Raw genomic sequence first — 23,246 nt, 5'->3', positions numbered from 1 at the left:
TAGAGCCGAACTAATCAAACAGAAGATTCATGCCAATAAACCCGTATGTACATTTAAGGATTACCTCTCAGACTGTGAATGACAGCAATACGTTTTCCAGTATTTGTGCCTTTTTATCATCCGTCATTACTTCACATCTAATTATACTCTCACGTGTGTTTTTCATCCGCGTTCTGACGGGGTCAAGGGCCGGCCTTTTAAGCGCCCGATAGTGTCAACGAGTGGGTCTGTTGACATACTTAAGTCAGTGAATCAAAAGGCTGAACAGTCACTCAGCCTACAGACAACTCATGAAAAAGTCGGCAGGCTTCGGCTCTTTTTATTGTAACACATACTGGAACGACTTCTATGACTTTGCTTGAAATAAAACTAATGGGAAAGCCAGCAGGCTTCCGCAGCGGATCAAGTTTGCGGTACGCAGCGGGTCCAGGCAAAAGTATTTGGACAGCTAGCCTCGACAACTACACGCTTGTTAAGATCTATGGGAATATACATTTACAGTATAGCTGGGCGTTTTACAAAAAATTTGCGGTCCGTTTATTGCCTACTGCCTATAGCCGGGGTACCCTTCCTCCGTCTATCGGCCTTTTAGTCCGGCCGAAAAAAATAGTAACTTCGACAAAGAACCACCCGCACTCGAATGGGTGTCCGTCTGTCATATGCACATAGGCGAACCGGTCTGCGGCATTAACTACGGAGATTAATTAAAATTTTATAACGCACTAAAAAAATTAATTCAGTTAACTCCGTTTTATGTACTTCTTGTAGCACGGGACCTTTGCTCACTGTGCAGCCAAACTTAGAGGAGGGGTCACTGTCACAAAGATCGGACTTTTACGTAGTTTTACTTTAAAAAAGTCGCTTGACACAAATTCACATACCATATTCGTTGTACGTCTTTGGTGTATCGTTCAACTGTTGTATTTTACAGGAAAAGAATCATATTCAAGGATCAAAGCCAGCTATTAGAACAGTCTTTGAATCGAAATACTGGATACTTTTTTTTATTTTTCCACATTAATTCCAAGATTTTACTCAAGTAAATGACGGTTACAAGCTTCGTAAAACATTGTAGTTGAAAAATACGATTAATCGTGATCAATTATGGAAAATTTTGCGGTTTTGTTAATACTTATTTCTCTTACTTTCCAGTGTCTATTCCTCTTACCTTTTCTTAACACCCCTTCTCAAGGCTGTCCCTTCTTTTGGAACACCTTTTAGAATATTTTTTGTGTCAGATTTTTCCTCTCAAAATGTTGGCGGGGTTCCAAATTTTACAATCTGTATTGGCATGCTGGTGCATCAAAGGCCAGTGAAGGACTTGAGCTTTCTGGGCAGAACTTCCTCCAGTTCCAGTCTATGTTTTTCTAATGTTAAATGTCTCCCAACACTCTTCGATGTCTGCATGCCATCGTGCAAAGGAGGAGGACGCCTGTCAGGAGGTCATTAGAGAGTAATATCCTGTCGGGGGGGGGGAGGCAGAGGCCTCACTTCAAAGCCTCAAATACATAGAAAAGTCCATCTGACGCACCAGAAGGAGTAGTCCAAGAGACGGATAGAACACATCTAAACCTGGACAGGAAACACATGTCCTTTTTCATTGCATCATCCGCATCTTTTTGCATGTGCTAAGGAGGTTTTCTTGCGATGAATTAAGCAAAATCCAAACAGAAACCGTTTTTTAAATTTTTTTTATTTCGGATTGAAGAAAGCTTAATGCGTGTAACAGTTGTCAATGCATTGCTGCCACCTACCACATTGGAGGGTAACGGTATTGCCTAACATGTCATGATTTTTAGTGTATACCGTTTCGGAATGAATTAACGTTAGCATCACAGTAATACAGTCTGTTTACATTGGGGCCGAGTGGGGTAAGACTCAGAAGATACAGCAAATGGAGCTGTGATGCAAAAAAACATTTTTTTTTTGCGTATGCCTGCTGGCACCTGTTGTGAAATGCACATAGCACTACCTTAAGAACGAGAGTCCAACAGTACAGGATTGGAAGGCCTGCAGTTGATTTTTTTTTTTTTTTTTTTTTTTTTTCCTCTCTTCATCAAATCTCATGTTTATGTCCTTTCCTGCTCTACGTTTTATACATCAACAATGGCGCTGGGATTCTTATTTTTGGCCACACACACACACGTTCACTCGCTCACACGGCTCTGACATCGAACAAGCTAATCCTGGGTGTGGAAATAATGTTGACCTTGACGGACCGGCCGTAGCTCCAACAGGAACCGTTTATAGAGCTAAGAGTGTATATTTTGACTCCAAACCACAACCGCCATGCATACGTGATTCCGCCAAGGCACTGATGTTGTAGCTCGTGTGTTCCAAGCCTTCCACTCTGGGTTTAAACATTTTTGTGATATTCGTACGAGTGTTTGGTGAGGAGCGGATGTCAGGAGAAGGTATATGAGGACCACCTACTGAGGAAAGGAGAAGATGTATGAGCCTCTGTCTGTTGTTTCTCAGACATGCCTGAAGAAGCAAAAATATATTAGAAAATGTGATATGGGGCCATTATGCTGACAGGAAGTATAAACAGAAGAACAAATTGTTGGAGACTCTTTGTAGCTGTAACAGCACTAGCCCTCCATCCATTTTGTACATTTTGCTTGTCGCAGGTGAGCTAGAGACTATCCCAGTTGGTTTTGGCCAAAAGCTAGGGAATTATCATCACCATAGGCTTTAGTAAGTAGATGTTATGCTATTACCGTATTTTTCTCGTAGTTTGGCCGGGGGTTCGACTTATACTCCAGAGCGACTTATGTGTGAAATTATTCACACATTATTACCTGTATATTATTTCACATGTTATTTTAACTCACATAAAGAACATAAAGATAAATCCTAAAAGCTATTAAAATGCATAAATAATTTAATAATACTCCAGTGCGACTTATATATGTTTTTTTTTTTCTGTATTATGCATTTTATGGGTTTCTCAGCTAAATCTGCTGCCCCCAAAACTCCCGAGCTGAAGGCTAGGATGGGTGGACATACATTCCTGTATATATTTTAATTTTTGTATATTTTTCCACCTCATCCACATATGACCTGGCTCATCTGTCACCCCCACCCTTGATATCGTGTATGAATGTGGCTATGAACGTGGGTTTTGGCTGCTAAGTTCCTTCCCCTCTACAGCATAACCAAAATAATTAGGCCACTGGAGTCCCCCCCCCCCCCCCCCCCAGGTTATCACACTCTTCCCGCCCACCCCCTGGAATCTATCACCACTCAATTGTCTGTCCAAAGTGTCCGATAAGACCCCATCATCAGGGCGGCCGGCCCACACTAACGTCTGTGACGATAAGAAAACATTCCTCGCTGTTTGCAATTGTAATGGCTTCGTCTTTTGGTCTATTTTCCCTCCCTGCTGTCACATACATTTACATTGAGCGTATAGTGTGAACTTTCCGCTATTGGATTACTCAGTGGCTGAATGATGAAGCAGCCCAAAAGTGCACACGTTTGAAAATGGGTCGTGTGTGTGGTTTCAGTTTCCAGTGAGTGATGGTGTGAATGTGAGTGTGAAAAGTTGTCTCTCTTTATATGCGCCTAGCGATTGATTAGGCAACCAGTTCAGGTGTTGAGTCTGCCTTTCGTCCGCTCTGAATTAGCCGCAAACCTGACCTGGTTAAAAAGTGTAGAAAATGGATGGATTGATGAAAATAGGTGTTGAAATGACTGTTTTGGAAAACAACACAATTTTCCGTTGTCTTTACAAAGTGACATTGCCAATTTGTGGCCTGCCACATCTATCTATATGACTACTCGAGGTGCAACGATTAATCAACTAATCAACGACTAACACATTATAAAATTAATTTGTAACTATTTTAGATTAATCGTTTGACCTTGTTTACTTTAAATTTGTGCAAATTCCCCCAAATGTCAGCCTTTCAACAGTTAACAGTCTTCTGTTGAATCAAAATAAATCATTTGCAAACATTTGCCTTTGGAAAGAAACGATCAACCTTATAGCCTATTTTCTGACATGTTACGGACCAAACCAGTAAATGAATCATAATTTATGTTTGTACATTTCCATTGCCATCAATTTGAAATAATGTTCTGCTTTTGAATATAGGCATGAAAATGACAACTTTGCTTTTCAAGCCAACTCATGGATTAAACGATTTTGGCAATGTTGTCGTCTGTATGCAAAACTGTTCAAACACTCGGAAAAACTTTCCATTTTTACCTCGATCGTTTTCATCTAAAACTTGATTTTTTTTTTTCCCCCCTTCTGATGGCCCGGTGGCTTTGAGTGGACTCAAGACAGAAAGCTGTGGGAGGATGTGGGAAACGGGTTGAGGTTATCTGATGTCTCCCCGCAGAGAGAGATTAGCAATGACTCATCATCTCATCTCAATTAAGATTCTTTTCTCGCAGGAAATGACCCCTGATTGGTGCTATTAGGCTGATAACAGCCAATCACACCTTTTGATAAAAAGCAACCTCTCCCGTGTTTGCGCGTATGTGAGTGCATCTGCGTCTGGGCCGTGTGTGTTATTTCACGGAGTCCAGACGGAAGACATCTGATCGGCTCGCCGAGGTCTCCATTCTCTGCTGGAGACTGCGGTTCAGGTCAGCGAACACGCTATTGGTGATGTGGTCTATTTCTCTTGGCTTGGCTGCGTTTCAGTGATGGAGCTCTTTAGGGTGGGGTGGAGGGCTGCGTGCGTGCGTGCGTGCGTGCGTGCGTGCGTGCGTGCGTGCGTGTGTATGCATGAAGTCTGGATGTGTTCATCCAGCACTGGCAGACAAGGGGCCTAATCAGATCCAGATTTCAGATGAAATGGTTTGAGGGTGTGAAATTGACACCGGCTTCTCTGAGCCTTGGAATGATGCGTTCATTCCTGCCATGCCACCATCAACACACAATGCCAGACCTATTAAAACCCACTTAGAAACTATATTCGAACTATATTAAACCTCATGTTTTTTTGTGTATGATTTCGTAATTTAGGCCCCCCCCTCGGAAAATATATGCCTGCTGCGGCCGGAAACAATGAAAAGCAAGAATATTGTAGCTCCCAAAAGGTGGTTTTTCATTTCACGTGAAATGTTGAGCAACAAAATGGTGTTCACTGGCATTGCAAAATATTTAAAATGGAAAACTTTCCATGGGAACACCTGTGAATCAGGATTTATAAGGGAATGAACAGTAAAAAATGTGACCGAAGAGAATTGTAAAGACCAAAACCGAAATAAAATGTTATGCATTACATTTAAAGTTTCATTTCTGTGCAATTTGTGAAAATGAAATGGCAATATATGTGAATTAACCTGAATGTGAAAGCATGCAGGTAAGGGCGTGAAAATGTACTTCAGCATAGCATTAATCAAAGAAAAAACAAAAGCTTGTTTCAATTTCCAGTCAATTCATAAAATTAAAGTCATGCATCCCAAAAAAAAAAAGAAAAATCCAATAAATTCCATTGGCAAACGTCTTAGCTAAACAGTTAACCATAGAACATCCCCAGAAGTGACCACAAATGACCTGCAATTGTCTGCCAATTTGTTTTCAGTATTTAGTACAGTATTTATTTAAGTATTTATCTTATCTGAGAATCAATCACTGCCTAATCAAAGTTCAGTTGTATTAAACTTTAAACCATTTGAATTAAAATTGAAAGAACTGTTTTTAAAGCGGAAGTCAACCCAAACATATTTTTCTCAAGAATATGTTCCCAGCAGGACCACTAGTTGAAATATCTGATTAATTTTGCATTTGTGGAATAAACTAGTGGGCTTGCATAGAACATATTCTTGAAAAAAAAAATGTTTGCGTTGACTTCCGCTTTAAGTACATTTTTTTTTAATACTTTAAATTTGTTTTTCCCAATATTTAAGTGCGGATTCAATGTTTAAACTGTGTAATGTTACAGTGGCTTACAATAATATTAGATGTATTTGGTGTAACATCTAATGATGTTTTGGTTGAACCCTTAGGCCTGCTACACTACTATACTATAATATTACTCATTCAAGAATATGTTCCCAGCAGGACCACTAGTTGAAATATCTGATTAATTTTGCGTTTGTGGAATAAAAGTTATGTTACTCATTCAGGTGGTACTTGGCGACCCTATTTTCGAAGGTGGTGCAAAAGTTCAAGCACCGCGGCATTAACTGCTTTACCATGATGGACCCGGAGTTGAAATTGGACAGTGTACATTTGGATTCAACGTTCAGTTGAACTAATTTGCGCTCGCACCCTACGTGCAATGTAGTCAGCACGGAAAGCAACGTGAAAGATGGTAGCAATCATACCTAATGTGAAAATATGCAACTACTCAAGAGCATTAACACACATTAGACTGTCACGGTTGGCTCACTTTTCATAAACGGGCTTTTGGAATCTGGCTATTTGACAAACTTCAACTATGCAAGATAAAGTTGTATAGTGTCAGCACAATCTTGCCACTTTACTCGCTGATGTAATGAAACATGATATCATCACGACCGGGAGTGGCAAAATCCCTACAATCGTTTGTCATAACAAATGTTTAGGATCGTATGAATGCTTTTCCAGTTAGTGACGATTGGAACTACCAATGATTTTACAAATGGATTTTTAATGACATGCAACCAATGGTCAAATCAGCCGTACACACTTTTACAAATATGCACATAGGAACAACACATGCCCGTATGGAACCCTCTGGAGGCCTGAGGGTAATCAGAGGAGATAGACGCACACAAGATATTTTAACCACACGACAGCCATAGTGATCCCTGTGGGACGCCTTTTTCTTTTTCCTTTTTTTTTTTTTTTTGCCTGAAAGATTGCTGCTCTGTTTCTTTGTGGCCATTTGAAATTCCATCTCTCTTCCTAAAGAAAAAAAAAAAAACCTCAGTAAGAATGTAAATGAATGCCAGATCTCCGCTCAGCATCCCAGGCAGAATCATTTGTAAAGCCACGGCGAAGATAAGGTACAAGTGAAGAGAAGGCCACGTTTTCATTTCTTACCATTGGAGTCCATTTAATTTGACTTATAAGTCCTTTTTCTATCTTTGACCTCTACTCAACTCTGAAAAAGTCACATCACTTTAAAACATATGCCGTTTTATATTTACTGTTACACGCAAGGGTGGTTGCTGAGACCAGAATTAAAAGTGCAAATAACACTAATATTTAAGTTTTTTAAAAATTTATTTTATTATATTTTTGAATGTAAAATTCTTGTGTATCGATTAAATGTGTTAATACATGAACATTTGAAATTCTAGGAACATTAGCATTATTGCATAAAAAAAAAAACATGGTGGGACTTAATGTACCAAAACCTACTTTGAAGCCAGCAAACGTATAAAAGCCATTTTTTATTTTACGCATAGCAAGCCCCATCCTGCGTAACATTGTGTTTAAAAAAAAAATCACGTCACATTTTATTGTCCAAACTACAGTATACTGTAATATTGTCAATTGTGAATGTGTTTCTGCCTTCCACTTGCATTTAAGAATGTTCAACATTCTTCTTGTCTCTGTGTACGCTTCCATAACAACGACCTAGTAAAAACAGAAGAGCTTTTAGTTGTGTTTTTGGAAAAAATTGTGTATGGACGGTAACATTGCCAAAAACAATCCTCTTTTAAACTGACCTGAAAAAAATCAATCACAACGCCAGTGTAAAAAGCATGTCACACTAGCAGTTGGCAAAGATTTAAATTAATTGCATTTTCAGTTTTACTTTCTTATAGGAATGACCCAGTTGTTTTTTTATCCAATTTGATCCTAAAACGGTCCCTCGGTGTGAACAAAAAAAATAATAATTCAAAACATAATAATTCCTAACAAAAATATAGCCTCAAAGGTCCAACTTGGATAAATACTCTCAGAAGAAGGCAGTCAAGTTGCTGACAACCAGATTCTCTCTGCGTAATTGTTAAGTGAACGTCCTGGGCGCGCACACATGGACTCGCACTTCCTGGAGGCATTAAAGCATTGCAAGGTCAAGCAGACTACCATGTGGTCTACATCTGAGCTGTGTTAGCGCATTTGTTTGTCTGCCATCTGATACGTTTGTCTCCACAGCGTAAATGTTTGTGGCTGCTCTTCTTTTCAAGTTTATGAAGGGGACAACCTATAAATACTGTTGCCTCACAAAACAAAAGCATGTGATAAATTATTGAGTGTAAGAGCGTTTGATTTATTTAGCGTTATAACACACACCCTTTTTTGGGGGGTCTCTTTCCTTGGAATGACATCAAGGGCACCATTTTTTTTGGACTGGCGCACAAAAACGGACGCATCGTCATTCCTGTGCTGGGGCAAGTCTAGTTTCCCGTGTTTGGGAATTTGGCAGACCTCCTTCCACAGCGATGGACATTCTGATTGATTGAGGGCGTTTTTATTCCATGCCCCCCAGCAGACCTGATTCGGTGACAGAAAGTAGACTAGAATTTGGACCAGCTAAAAGCAGGTCTAAGTTGTGGTGCATGTGGCGTAACGCGATTTTGTGGATCTGATTTTACTCATAAATATGACAACAGTGGGCATCAATCCTTCTGAATCATTGTAGAAATCAATTCATTGAGCAAATTATTATTATCATCATCTTCAATATATTTTTAAAAGCACCTGCCCTGACCACGGCACAACTATGGATGTGTGTGGGCGCCTGTCTACCAAATTACCAAAAGAAAGAAAAATTCCACCTACAGTATGTTAGACTGCGATCTACACGAGACTTGCCTTGGGCACGATATTAGGGCTCCAAATCTTTGAGCACGTCAATTAGTACAGTTCAATGCTGTGCTGTCATTCAGCCTTTGCAAACAATTAAGTCGGTCGTTGGGAGTTTTGCATTCATAAACTTACCAGCAGCTGGGTCCAGTTTATCTGTGGCGCATGGCTTAAGTGAATGGAGTAACACGAGTCCACACGCAGATACAAACCAGCTGGTCTTTCACCTTCTACTAAATGTGTAGATTCCACAATGCAAAGCAAAGGGAATCTTAATTTGCACATCAAACCTCCCCCTACTTCCACTCTTGAGTGATTGCATTTGCAGGGATTACATTAGCCAAACATTTTTACATGTTAAGACATGCAACATGCACATTCCTCCATAGGCGTATTTGACTTCTCAGTTTTCCCACATTCTCTCCTTCTGCTCTTTCGCCTGAGTTGATCAGAAATAACCTCAGACGGCAGCCAGAGGAAACCTCCTGAGAAATGTCCAACATTACAAAGTTTCCAGAGAACATATTTATCTCCAAATTTCTCGCTTCTCTTTAAACCACTATCTCAAAGGCTATTCAAAAAAACTATCAGGGCCATGCTGAAAAAAACCCAAACAATTTGAACCATTAGGAGTATTTTAAGTTGTTATTAGGACAACCGTTTTGGTCTAGTTATAAGGAGGAAAAAAGGCCATTCGGCTCAATTTTCGTGAACGTCATAAATTCTGTGCGGCGTGTGGTGTAATCTTGCCAAAGGGGGGCTAGACCCAGTGTTGGTAATTTCACAGACCAGTGCTGGTCCGGAGAACTGAGAGAGAGGGGCTGCGCCACTGTGGGAGTGGTCACAGCCGACTTCAGGGAAACATCCCCACCCACTCTTAATCATTCTTGTGCCCTCCCCATAACTGTGCCGCACAGTGGGATGATTTTAAAAATATAGTATAAATGATAATTGTAATAATAATAATAATAAGAATAAGAATTAATGGATTTCTACAATGTTTTACATGCCTCCAAAAAAATGAGTCAACGTTAATAACTTAAAAAATAAGGTTACATGAATAATGTCTTAATAACGTATTCTGATAGTTACAACTTTTTACTGTTTATTACTTTTGTAATAAATGTAAATTTTTTCTTTTAAAAAGTAGAGCATTATTCTTCTAAAATGATAACTTTGTCTTGTAATATTGTAATATTGTGACTCTTGTATAGTATCTTGTATTTCATAATATCTGATTTTTTTTCATCATAATACAGTATTATATTATGACTATCCTTGTAAAACTTTTACCTTGTAATTTTACAATGGACTTTTCTTCATATTTATACTCTTTTTCTCAAATGCACACCTTTTTTTTTTTTACATTGACGACATTATTGTGGTCGTATTTTTTCTCTCAGTGTGGCCGTAAGGGTACCTTTGAGCTCTGATCATCCCATTTGTAATTTATTGCCATCCACAACTGCTGGTGAGTTCACATTACTTGGACTTATCTGTCCTAAACAATAAATCTCACAGTTGCTCTTTTATTTTTCTTCCCCTTCAGCACTAAAACGCAGCTGCGAGCGGAGATGTCGTCGAAACTCAGATGAGACGCCGCCAATCAGGCAAGCTGCTGCCCGGAGGCTTGCTGGGGTTAACAAAACATACCGACACTGATGAGATTAAACGTCATTCCCACAAATCCTTTGCCAGGTCCGCCATAAATCGTTGGAAACCACACAACTGTAGCAAATAGGCAATGGTGGCACAAAAAACACATGCCGTCGTTATTTCGGTCCGCCCCTCGTCGGCGACAGCCGAACGGCGTCGAGAACGTATGACGTCGCACGCAGGCGCGGCACAGGCAGACAAACAGCCAAATAAAGAGAAAAAATAAAACGAAAACAACAACCACACACACAGCGTGATGATTGGTGAAATAAAAACAGTATGGGACAATGTCATTGCTGTCTTTGGGACCAAAATGTTTTATTTTATTTTTTTTTCCTTATTTGGCTGTGTGTCTGCTTGTGCAACACCTGCGTGTGATCCAGTACCGATAAGTACGTTCTTGACGCCGACTCGGACAAACTGGGGCGGCCTGAAATAATGGCGGCAGGATAACTGACAGGTTGACATGCCCACCACTGGTATTTTAGTTCAGATATGTTTACAATGTGTTTAAAAACTTTGTTTTGATAGGTTTAAGTGTGTTAAAAGTGTGTGAAATTTTTAATAGTTTTTTATATTGTGCCTTTGCATCACAGATTGAATCTCTTGTGGGTGGGTTTGGAAAGTATGAGTGTATTATTGAAAACAATTGGCAATGGGAATTTTATGTTTGCCGCCATTGTTACATTGTCTTGTAACCCCACTTTGTGATTGTGAGTTTTAGCTCACTGTTGTTTTGTGGATCCCTTTCTAGAGGGAATTTTTTAATCTTTCCTCAAGACTAACAGACTTCCTTGTTTACGGAAGCTCAATTATATGAGTGATTGAGCTGCCAATTGCTGCCAAATGAGTCCCGATAGGCCACCTCAAGGCATAACCACTAAGGTTTGGAGCAAGGGCCTTCAGCTATTTCGCTGTTTTGCTAATACTCTAGCCGCTGTGGTTGCGCGTCTTGCATGTTTCGCATGTGCGTTGAAGGCGACCAGACAGCGGCAGAGGAATTTTTACATGTGGCAGAGAGGCTGAAATGAGACATTGGCTGTGGCTTTCACAAGCTTCCTGATGTCCCCCTGACTGTCCCACTGGGACATGTCATCCAGGACCTTTACCCCTCTCTAAAAGGAGGCCTTGCCAGAAGCAATTTGGAAGGATATAAGCGGGGAAAGTTGTTGGACAAGGAGAAGAGAGCGGGGGAAAAAGGCAGACAGCTGCACGCAGGCTAAAAAGAAGAGTTTGACTATTGCTCAGTGGATCTCCACAGAGGCACTACAGTTGAATGCTGTTTACTTACCTACATCTCTGCTTAATCCCTATTTAACACCATAGCAATTTCACAACCAACCGTTGTGGCTAATGGTTTCAAAATAAACACTCTTCTGCTCATGGGAATTCGTAAACTGACCACAAATTAAATCAGTGCACCAAAAAACATTTTAATGAGAATGGCACTGATTGGAGTGCAGATTTCAAGAAACAAAACCCTCTTTTACACAGACCTCGCAACAAAGCTGTAACAGAATATATTAGGTACTAAGCCTTAGTGCAAATACTGAAAATTGACAAGTAATGGACACACCCTCAAATTATTTTGAAATAATTGCCCATGTTAATAGTTTTACCATAAATATACCCCAAAATATGATTCCAAAATTCTTCAATATCAATATCTTCGATATTCAAACTCATCTCACAATATTTTCCTGAAAGTAAATTTCCTACAAGATGATTTGATTTAGAAAACAATGCACCAGAAGTGCAAAGGCGCTAGCACCACTTCCCAATCATTTTCTGGAGAACATAAATCAAATCATTCTGACAAAATGATTGCCCCTTGATATGGCTAAAAACGGGATTTTGCTGCTGAACTCATATTTGATTTGAATCATATTGACTTGTTTCAACTAGTGGGCCTGCATAGAATGTATTCTTGAAAAAAAATAAATGTTTGAGTTGACTTCCACTTTAAAGTCCAAATGCTCGAAATGTCAGCTTCTCAACAGTAATTATTACCCGATTTCTGCAGCCCATGGAACTCAAAACGTTTTTTCCTTTCAACCCATTCATCAAATTAGTCGCAAAATCATCAACAGATAAAGTGATTATTAAAATAATTGTGAGTGGCATCCCTAACAGACACCCAAAAGCAAGACTTCCTTGGCAGAGGTAATGAACACATCTCGGGGCCCCTTTAGAAGAGCATGAGAGAGTGCAAACAAAAGACTTCATGTGCGATCCTCTGGTTGTGAAAAAAGCTTCCCAGAGCCTCTAAATATTTGTTTGATGTTTTCACACAGATATTTAATATGAATGTATTCAAGTCATTGAATGTGTTTTAATCTCAAGTGCTTGCCTTGGTGGCTTTTCTGGAATATATAAAGCACTTCCTAAATAGGCCTGACTCCCTCCCTTGAAGATGTTTAGCATGCAGAGATAAAGATTCTGTCATTCATCACACTTTCATCTCAACGTCTTTTTTTTTTTCTTCTTTTCTCCCAACTGTCCTCACTCTCTAAATCTCATCTCCCGCCTTTTGACTCCCCTCGTGGACTTGAGACACGAGACATCTGCTCTCGCACATCTGCTGCCGCCTTTTGGACAGCAAAGCATGAAATCCTGTGAAAAGAGAGCCGGTGCGTTTTTGGGAACAATGTGTTTAATAGCCTTGGAAAGACGGTCACAGTCAGAAGGTTTAGGAGCTTGAGGCGCGGCGATAAATCGGCAGGTTCATGAAGCCGACACTCGCAGCTGGTTCGGTATGTACGCGTTGTCGATGCTTTCAAGGAGTCCAGTGGGAATTGACTGGGAAGTGTTTGACAAAGGAAATGTTCTGCTGAAGTGGCACTTTCCTCGTTAGGACTATGTCTTTGTTTGTTGACACTTCCTTTCTACCTCGTTGTGACAACCTCTGTTCCATCGTAGGATCTCCAACATCTCATTTACTTCCTTTTGGCCCTCTTTCTTTAAACCTGTCGTGTGATAGCAATGCAACAAAAGGCTTCAAACTGCTTTCTGTGACTTCTGGGGAAGTCAATCCAAACGTTTTTTTTAAGAATATGTTCTATGCAAGGCCCACTAGTTGAAACAAAGGATTCTGATTAATAATTGTGTTTGTGGAATATGAGTTAAGCAGCAAAGTCCACCCTTTTTTAGCCATCTCAGGGGGCGGCCATTTTGTCACTTCTGTCGACTGAAAATGACATCACAACGGCTCAGGTAATGACCAATCACGGCTCGGCTTCAGAAAACGGGTCAGCCGTGGTTGGTCTGAGTAACTGTGATGTCATTTTCAGTCGACAGAAGTGCACAAAATGGCCGCCTCCCGAGATGGCTAAAAATTATTGTTTTGCTTAACTCATGTTTCATATTAATCAGAATGCCTTGTTTCAACAAGTGGAACTGCATAGAACACATTCTTGAAAAGAAATGTTTGGGTTGACATCTTTAACAAGTCTACTTGTGATGGTTCTTTCTTCCGTCACACATAACATTACTCACTAAATGTCACTTTCAGGTGACATTTCAAATGGACCCAAAGTCCACTTTAACTTTTACACGTGAACTGAATTTAACCTCCAAACGTTTGATTGCACATGTTCAACTGTTCAATGTGGCAGTAATTTTTACTCAACTTGCTGTTCTCTCTGGACAGCAAAACTGTCAACAGGTGTTTGATATATGAATGGACCAATACATTTCCTGAACATCTGGACATATGTGCCATCAAAGATTAAGAAAAGCTCATATTAAGTTCACCTCCAAACGTTATAGTGCGATTTAGGTTCATTCTGAAATGTAATAGTGTAATTCACACACTGTGAAAACCTTTGCAGGATTACCCAGTGTAGCTACATTTGAAGGCGAGTTGAAACAACAAAGACCTGGGACACATTTACACGTTATGAAAACAATCCCAATGTACGCAAAAGTGCAAATTAACCTAAAAATTCATGTAGTCATTTACACACTTTGGCTGCACCATTCATGTGCACCATCTGCTTGCTCTTCCCGTCCATCCATAATCTCATTATTTGAATATACTCAGCATGCTGTATGTTTGGGTTGAGAATTTGATTCACGGCAAGTGGCTGGAGTCCAGTCCTCGGTGTATGCCGCCTCCCACCCAAAGTCAGCTGGGATTAGGCTCCAGCTCACCCCTGACGATAACAAGCACAAGTGCTAGAGACGACGGATGGAATTTGATTGATGGGCATAGCGTGTTTCCTCTGGTCCCCGTAAATGTATACATTGCTAGAGAAACGATCAAACTCTATATGTTGAGCGACACAAATGCAACAGCAGTCTCGTGTTCTGACATTGATGATGACATAGGCGATGACATGGATGACTGAATATGATGTACGTTTTGCAGTGACGAGACATTTTTTTTAAAGTTTGGTTGGATGGGTGTCATAGTGTTGTAAATGAAACATATATTCTTCTTTTGGTAGTCCAACATTTTCTCTTTTTTTTTGATGATAGCTGGAAACCGTGCCAAAATCAGCAGAGAACACACAAAAAGAGGCTTTGGGAGCTGCAACCACAAAAACGATGAAAGGAAATATAAGTCTAGCATCTCATTCATCTTGAATGAAAAGGACAAATAATATTTTAGGGTAGGGTCAGACTTTTCCTCACCGACTGTTTCCCGGTATGAGAGGTGGTCACGACACTGATATCTGAGCTATGGAGATGAACATTCCACAAATGGTTCTTTCCCTCAAATGCTACATTGAGTTGCTTTTATTGAAAGTAAAGCAATACAGTTGTTATATCCCCAAAGGTTTTACAGTTTGGAGAAAAATATGCTGTATGTCAGTTTGAACCCTCAACATACCATATGTCATCTTTTCATTTGAGGACTTATCAAAGGACAACTCTTTGAGTGTTTTGCCTTTTACTTTGGATTTTTGGGAGGCACTTTTTTTTGAAAGAACGACAGTTGTAGCCAATGTCATGCTGGTCATCGGGAATTCCGGGAAAATGTGGTGATTTTACCGAACGGCCGTTTCTGAGACGTGATATTTAAGGCTCTTACCATTTTTTTCTTTTCGCAGTTTCGGTTTCAGCTAGCTGTTTTTGTTCAATTCCCGTTGGCTTGCTCGGACGCTTAGCTGCCGCTAGATAGCTGCCAACTGGCTAGCTGCCTGTCCCTTTTGATCAAAAGGCAGTATTAAATGTGTTATGTTTTAACATTCTATATGACATTAATATTTGATTTGATATTTGTTTGCCAGCGAAAGTTAAAAAGGACAACTGCCGGTTGACTGAAAAGGAGGAGCAAAACCTGGCACCACATCCCTTAGCGTGGTGTCCAAAGGCTAACAGCCAGAACAAAGATGTTTATTAGCCCCCCTCATTTGTCATTAAAGTTAAGCGACTGTTTAAAGAACATTTTACTGTTTTGTTCTGATTATACAGTGAAAATTAATAGCGTACACTGATACTAAAAAGGGGATGCGTGTCTGTCTCATGGATCTTGCTCTGGCCCTCCTGTGTGGAGTTTTCCATCCCCATGCTTGTTTAGCTACTCAGTCCAAGAACATGCAGATTTGGTTCATTGATGGCTTCATTGCCCGTAAGTGTGATCGTGAATGGGAATAATAGTTTGTCTATATGTGCCTTCCAACAGGGTATCATAATTTTGTCCAAAATCAGATGGTATAGGCTGCTTCTCATCCACCACTAGTGGTCGCTATAGTAAATGGACAAATGGATGGATGCGAAAAAATTGCTATGCATACTTACTGTCAAAGTTTTATGGTGACAACAGTTTGAATTCTGGAAGAAATTATTCCAAATAGAATGGATCTAAATGGGAAATTTTGTCTTGAAAGTCAAACAAATCAAAGTTCAACCACATGGTATTTTGAGGTGCCACAAGACATGCCATCCCAAAAGCATATGAAAGACTAATTAAAGTCAGAGCTCGGGTAATGACCAATCACGGCTCAGCTTCAGAAAACAGGTCAGCCGTGATTGGTCGTTACCTGAGCGCTGAGCAGTTGTGATGTCATTTTCATCCGACAGAAGTGACAAAATGGCCGCCCCCTGAGATGGCTAAAAACGGGTGGATTAATGAACTCTTATTCCACAAACGCAATACTTATCAGAATGCCTTATTTCAACTAGTGGGCTCGCATAGAAAATATTCTTGAAAATCATATGTTCGGGTTGACCTCCCCTTTAAGGGAATAATGTCCTAGTTTTATCCAGCCGATTGTTTGTGTATTTATCCACATGAGTTGCTTATTGATACTGCTTCTTCTTAATTGCCACATGTGATTTACCCATACCTCATTAGAGGGTTTGAAAAGGTTTGTGTTCACCATGGTTGACCCTTCATGTTCCTACAGGAAACTGCAATGGTTTTTTGTTTCCTACCTTTGGCTCACTTACAAGTATGTGTATTTGCATAAGTTGAGCTATGCGTTTGCCCCAGGCCACAGAGGTAATATTCCCAGGAAGCGAGGTATCTGTTAAGTTTTGACCTTTCGCTCTCATGCTAATTCCTGCAAGTTTGCTTTCATTCTTTGCATATCGCCCCATTTAAGCCCCCCCCCCCACACACACACACACAAACACTTTCACTCTCAGAGCCCTGCGCACACTCACTCTGTACAAGTCGCGGTCCGATGTCCTTATTTTCACGTGACCAGTTGTTTTGCTCCGCGGCCCCGCCGCCTCGTCTCTGAAGAAGCCCATTAACGTCGATTTACGCGATGAATTCAGAATGCGTGAAGTGTTGGCACGTTGGTGCGCTCTTGCCAAAGCCATGTAACTGAGCTAAGAGCAGCTGTTTAAGCCGCTTCTCAGAACACATTCACATGTTCCATTAGGAGCCAGTGGCGGATTGACCGGCTCCAGATGTGTGGCGTGGCAATGGAAAAGTCTCACAGGATACATCGGGGATGTGAAGATGTGTTGAGTGTCTCGAGAGACGTATGAGTGTCTTCACTGGTGCTTTCAAAGACCTGAAGAGGAAGTCTTTTTGCATCTGCTCTAATCAGACACCTCTTCATGGCCAAATCCTCAAGGGTAATGTTCTACGGGGATGATTCCAAGTGGGAACGCTTTGGGGATGATGTTATGTGTATGACTCTACTGGGTAATACATCACATTCGGGAAGGACGGATGTAAACAGGTCGAGGACTGGACATGCTTTCGTCTCAGATGAATAAATCCGTGTTGGCGAATGTGAATATTTTCCTTTATTTTTGCAGCAAAATGTGCCTCCCCGTTCCAAACTGCTCATAGGACCGTTTGTCAGAGCAGCTGTGCTCTCCAGAGAAAAGCTACTGTCATTGCTGCATGGTTGCTTTGTGCTTCAGAGGAAGCTCAGGCACATCAAGCTTGTCAGATTCTTGCACTCCTCACTGTTTCCGGACACATTTTCTCAAAGTGTTTGGAGCTTCATTGAGTTGTGATTTGTGTACTTCAGCACAATAGTTCCCAAACCCTCCATCCATTGTCTACAGCACTTGTCCTCATCATTGTTCCTCAATTTGCATTCATTTCCGTTTTTAGGGTCCTTGTGATCTCGTGAAACGTCATTAGTCGGGGATGCAGTACTTTTCCAATCAAAAGTATGAATAATGCACAGAATACCTTTATGTTGTTCTTGTCAATTATATTAAAGAAAGGATGCATTGGTGGGAAAATATCCCGGGATGCATTTCGTGCTGCTATCATCGAAAAATACGTCAGAATTGGAGGACAAATTAACAAGTGCACAGCCGTTCCAATTTACAAAGAGACTTGTGTTTTGTGGAAGAAAGTTCTCGCGTATTTTCTTGGGAAGACCATACTCGGCGAGTTCACAAGACCGTACTCTGCGTTCTTCATATAGAGACACGGTCTTTTCATGCCCCCCCCCCATCCCCGGAAAAAAGGTGAAACCTCGAAGCTCAAATCGAAATGAGTGAATATTTGCAAAAAGGTCATGTGGTAGTATAGTAGTAGTAGCCTATCTACTGTATCCAATTTAATATAATATAGGCTGAAAAGCATTTTCAAATCATCATACTCAGTTTTCATTTTTGTTTTTTGGGGCATTTTTTACCGAGCACCATCAAACCTTTCCCTTTAGTCTTCACTGGTATTCTTCTATGGTGTCATCCCCCAACCAAGAAAAAAAAAAAGAAAACACTTGTGGTGATAATCCTTTAGATACTGACTGACATGCAGAACTCTGTGTTTTAGTGTTTAGTCTGAACTCTCAACCATGGGAGTGTGTTATTACTGGGATGTGCTTTACGATTCGTACACTATCCTACTATATATTGTATGGTTTTAGTTTCGATTTGAATTTTACACTGATTGTGGCTTTTTTTTTCTCACACTGCCTTGAGACCTCTGCATGGATTGATTCATGTTTACCACCGGTGAATTAGTGCAAGGTGCAGGTCATTCAGGGCCTCTGAAATGACTTGTTGATTGCATGCCCAAGGCTTTAACGAACAATGTTGCCAATGTGAGGTAAAAATAATCAACTTGGGTCCTTCAGTTTATTTATTGAGTTTTCTGCATGGGGTGATGACATAATGCTATGGGTTCTACACCCATTTTACCAAACTCATGCTACAGACTATAAACAGATAGCTTAGCATGACTCATATGGAAAGCTGTCCCTAAACATTATTAGCTCATTCACTGCCAGACATTTTCAGACCCTCTTTTACCCTAACGTTTGAAAAAATTTTGAAAAAACTATAAACAAGTTCCCGGGATTGAATGGCTGGACTGTGAAAAGACAAGTAAATTCGTCAATGGCAGTGAATGAGTTAGTATTGTAGTTATACTTTACTTTTTTGATCTGAATGCAAGTGGGCAAATGAACATCATAACCACCATTTAGATGGAATGGAAAGTCACCGTTAAGTCCCAGGAAGCCCCTAAAAATGTCGAATAAGTATTTCTCATCTGACATTGAGATTGCTATATCGACTGCCAATGCCGAGGTTTCTCCTCAGTCAGGCGATGTGGTTTCTCCAGAACCTTCATGTCATCTGGGCTTGGTTAATGCTGGTGATGTTCTCCTGTGGTATTCCTAAACGTGGCTCTGATCTCTGTGGCGAACTGCCCCATAAGGAGTCGACGCAACAATGAATTCAAAGGCTTATTCCAACAAAGTGGTTGCCACATGACAGCGAGAATGGTAAATCATTTAAGTCATACTGAGCATTTTTTGTACATAACCGTGAAGTCATCTGGTTGTCTCCCTGCTTACAGTACCCGAGAACTGAATGGGACGCTTCATGCTAACATTTAGATCGCATAAGAGAAAGAGAATGGAGGTACAGCATTTTGCCGCCACCTGTTTGGTGTCCCATGCCATCTTATGTTCCAGCACACACTTTGATCTGAATAGTCGACCAATCAGACTAAGACTCTTTCCCGGTTGGAACGTAAACACAGTAAACCATAGACGGCTAATGCATCAAGAGCAACAAAAGGTTTAAAGCGGCCCAGAGAAACATTAGATGAGGTTTTGGCAGCCCCAAACTGTACTCTCTAAAAAACAGTGCAAATGTGTTTTTAGAGGAGAATTAACTGATCCTTGACTTTACTTTTTACCGTACGTTTTTTTTTAATTTGTTTTTTTTTTATCTGGAAATTATGCTATAATGCATAAGAGTCAAAGTTTCAAAGTCAAATGACTAGGTTGCATTGTAATTTTCCCAATGTAGAATGAGTGTAGATTGTATCTTCAGGAAAACCAAAAATCTTCTTCAGTACTCTACAGTATTCTTGACATGATATTTCAGACAGCAACCGATACCCAACTTCAACTCCCTGCAGCAGTTGTTTTCACTCCCTCCTCATTGTGAAGGCAGAGTTTGTCAGTGGGAGAGTGACACTGGTCATTAATGACCTTTGAGAGCCTCTGACATTAAGCAAGCAGTACGACACCGTAATGGTGTCACAGGATACTCGGTTTACATAAAACAGCACTCTAAAATAATCCAAACGTGTTTGGTGACGATAAAGTCACAGGGTTCACGTTAAGTGTAACACGCCAATGAACTAGACAAGCTTGAGCTATGTTTGCTAATGAACCTTTTAGCAGTGACACGAGTGACAAAGAGAAAGATTCCGCTCATTCTTGTTAGCCTGAGTTACACGCCACTAAATCTTTTCACTGACAGCGTTAAAGAACTTTTGACACCTCTGCGGTTCATCTAACTGAATTACTGTTGTTGTTAGCCACCCTCGACTAACAACATTCTTCTGGTTCAAAGTTTTTTTTTCCCGCAAGAGGTCAATACAACCAAGCTGATATAAAATATACTCCCTTTATACGACTATGTGTCCTTGCAAAGGACTTTATAATATACTCATTGGACCCCTTACTCGATATACTTGTTCAAGCCGATATAATCTAATTCAAGTCAGAGTACGGGCAAAAAAAATCAGACATTAACTCGTTGAATGCCATTGACATATTTATTTGTCTTTTCACAATCCAGCCATTCAAGCCTAGGTACTTATTTATATTTTTTTCTATTTCTTTCAAATGTAAAAGAGGGTCTGAAAATGTCTGGCAGTGAACGAGTTAAAGAGAAAATATTGCTGTGTTTTGATTGACAGTGCCAGAAAAGCACTCCTGCGTGAGTGTGCTGATTGTGTTTGTGTGTTTTACTGTTCTTTCAGGGTTCAGCAGATAGCTGAAAAGAACATCAATAACTGTACTGTAAAAGGAAAGCCTTTTACACATGCAGAGGTATTACAGTAAAGGCCTACTGTAAAAACCCTAATGAAAAAACAGTCGCTATAAACTGTGAATTTCGGACAAATACATCTGCGATATAGCGGGGGCGTGATCGATGAGCCGTAATATCGCGGTTGACATTTTATTTCTTCTTCTCCATCTTCTTCTTCTTCTTCAAACTATTCATTTGGTAATTATGCATAATTATGGGGGGGACTGTCTAATATTCGCACATTTTTTGCTATTTGCGGCGGGTCTTGGTTCCTAATCCCGTGAATAGCAAGAGTTGACTGTATTTGTAAACCATGTGTTGGCCTGTGAGCATATTTGTTAAAAGTATAAAAAAAAACAAAGAAGAAACCACAGGGACAATCTAGAGTGTCGTCATAGATTGTGATTGTGGCAAGCTAGCATAGTTAGCGAGTCACGCTACTCAGTGTAAACAAACTCGAATGTTTGGTTCCGCTCCAAGACAACTGGCCACCACAATGACGCAAGGCCTCTCTGCTCATTAAATATTGTCTTCATCCAGCGTAATTCTAAGGAAAAAGCCTTCCACCAAGCCTTTCTGGCTTTCTTCTAGGAGATCATTCTTTGTGGTTTTGGGCTTGGCGAGTGCTCGCTAGGCGTGATAGATGTTGAGGCCCACATTTTTGGCTCACCCAGCCCATTTTCCCCCCATTTCTCACTATACTCCCCCTCTTCCTCCTTCACTTCCTTTGTCAGGAACCAGTGTTCACGCTTGTTTAAGCACAAGCTTTGCCAAAGCGGTTGCTGAAGGTTAGCGAAGGAAGGTTGAACACGGGAAGCCGAGATGGACGGACCCCAGCAGAGCCGTACCTCTAGCGGGAACCTGACCGAGTTCTAGGAGAACGTGTGGTTTGTGGGCGCGGTCCGCTGGAAGACCAGTTTACCCCATTCCCATCGAACCCGCTGAACTGAACAAAAAGACCCGCCACATCACAACAATGCAAGCGCACCGGCATTGTCAATTTCCTTCCAACATGTCATGAGTCAGTATAAATGCTCGAGAAAGTTCTTGTGTTTTTAACACGAAATAGATGAGCAGATAGTTCATGAAAGAAGCTTTGCGTGACAGATAAGGAACAAACATACTGTTGAAAGAGAACGTTTTATGACCACTTAGTGTGTGTGTGGGAGAGCCGTTAGACAAGGTCTTTGTTGATAACAGTGATGGATGATTCTTTCAAGTTATGGACGGGACCGAGGAGATGGACTCGCTGGATGGAGAGGAGCACTATTGTGCGACCGCTGGATGTTTACGGGGTTTTCCAGCAAACGCCTTTCAGACGTGAATCACAGTTGCGTGAACCAGTCGCTGGGAATGGGAGTTGGAGAGAGAACAAGACAAGGTTTCCGTGGGTGGCTATGAATCATTAAGAGGAGGAATTTCTCACTCTTTGTTGTAGATGCCGTACAAACACACAGGAGGAACCTGCTGTGAGCGCAACTGTTCTCGGTTTTTCAACCTCAGCGTTCGCTGTGTGGTAGGCCGGCGACCTAGAGGTGAACATGTCTGCTGCGCAGTTCTAATATTCAGAGTTTCAATCCGGCACTCGGCCGCACTCCTTTTTAGGTATTATAGATATAATATTAGGTAACATATTAGGGACAAGAACACAGTAACTGCATCTTACTGTATATAAGTCTAAATATTTTTTTTCAAATAAAATGAATAAATAAATAATAATAATAATACAATTTTTTTTTTTTAAAGACAATGGGTTGTGACGCTACAATAAATCATAGTTGGAAACATTGACAATCATGTTTTAAACAGGTTTGGGAGGGTTACTTTTAAAATGTATTCCAATACAATTACTAGTTACCTGTTAAACTGTAGTTTGTTATGTAATCCAAGTAATGTCACTTGATTACTTTTAATTTCTTTTGGATTACTCCAATAACAAATATGCTAATGAGGGGGGAGAAATAATGCAATACAATATATATTTGTAGACAATGGACCCCAGTTATTTGTGGGGAATAGGGACCGGCTGAGTTTGGTCATGTGGCACTCACAAGCTAAACTGTGATTGGTCGCTACCTGAGCCCTGAGCAACTGTGATGTCATTTTCAGTCGACAGCAAGTGGCAAAATGGCCGCCCCCTGAGATGGATTTTGCTGCTTACGTCATATTCCACAAGCGCAATATT

General features: G+C 40.5%; 1 protein-coding gene across 6 annotated transcripts in view; it reads left to right on the top strand.

Moving 5' to 3' along the window:
• The window catches only part of fdx2 (ferredoxin 2), a 49,702-nt gene that overhangs the window by 9,355 nt on the left and 17,101 nt on the right, over positions 1-23,246 (top strand). For 3 of the 6 annotated variants that reach the window (XM_086034384.1, XM_086034387.1, XM_086034378.1), the window contains exon 2: positions 10,254-10,402. The exons of 1 other annotated variant lie outside the window; for it this stretch is intronic. The gene's annotated coding sequence lies outside the window, so the exon portion shown is untranslated. Of the gene's footprint in view, positions 1-10,107; positions 10,176-10,253; positions 10,403-23,246 lie in introns of all 6 variants that reach the window. 2 more of the 6 variants (XM_086034383.1, XM_086034382.1) reach the window with 2 other exon arrangements.

This window comes from Filicampus tigris, chromosome 6 (assembly GCF_054856515.1).
Source record: "Filicampus tigris isolate MCC_2025a chromosome 6, RoL_Ftig_1.0, whole genome shotgun sequence".
Classification (NCBI taxonomy): domain Eukaryota; kingdom Metazoa; phylum Chordata; class Actinopteri; order Syngnathiformes; family Syngnathidae; genus Filicampus; species Filicampus tigris.
This window is presented reverse-complemented; position numbering and strand designations above follow the sequence as displayed.